The following is a 253-nucleotide window of genomic DNA, read 5'->3' on the forward strand; positions in this document are numbered from 1 at the left end:
GACTAATTAGAAGTGAGTAAAGCATTTTTATGAGCTTGCCACTAAGTGTGCTGCTGGACACAGCTCCTCCAGCACAAACTCCTTGTGCTCCTGCCCTGGGCCCTGTGTAGGGCAGGCACACACAGGAGGTGGCCACTGGCCAGGCAGAAGGGCCACCCAAACACCCAGAGCCACAGGGGTCTCCTCCAGGCCTCCCTGACCCAAGCACAGCATCACTGCCCTTTGTCATCCAGCATGCGACAACACGACCATG

Source organism: Oenanthe melanoleuca, chromosome 4 (genome assembly GCF_029582105.1).
Source record: "Oenanthe melanoleuca isolate GR-GAL-2019-014 chromosome 4, OMel1.0, whole genome shotgun sequence".
Classification (NCBI taxonomy): domain Eukaryota; kingdom Metazoa; phylum Chordata; class Aves; order Passeriformes; family Muscicapidae; genus Oenanthe; species Oenanthe melanoleuca.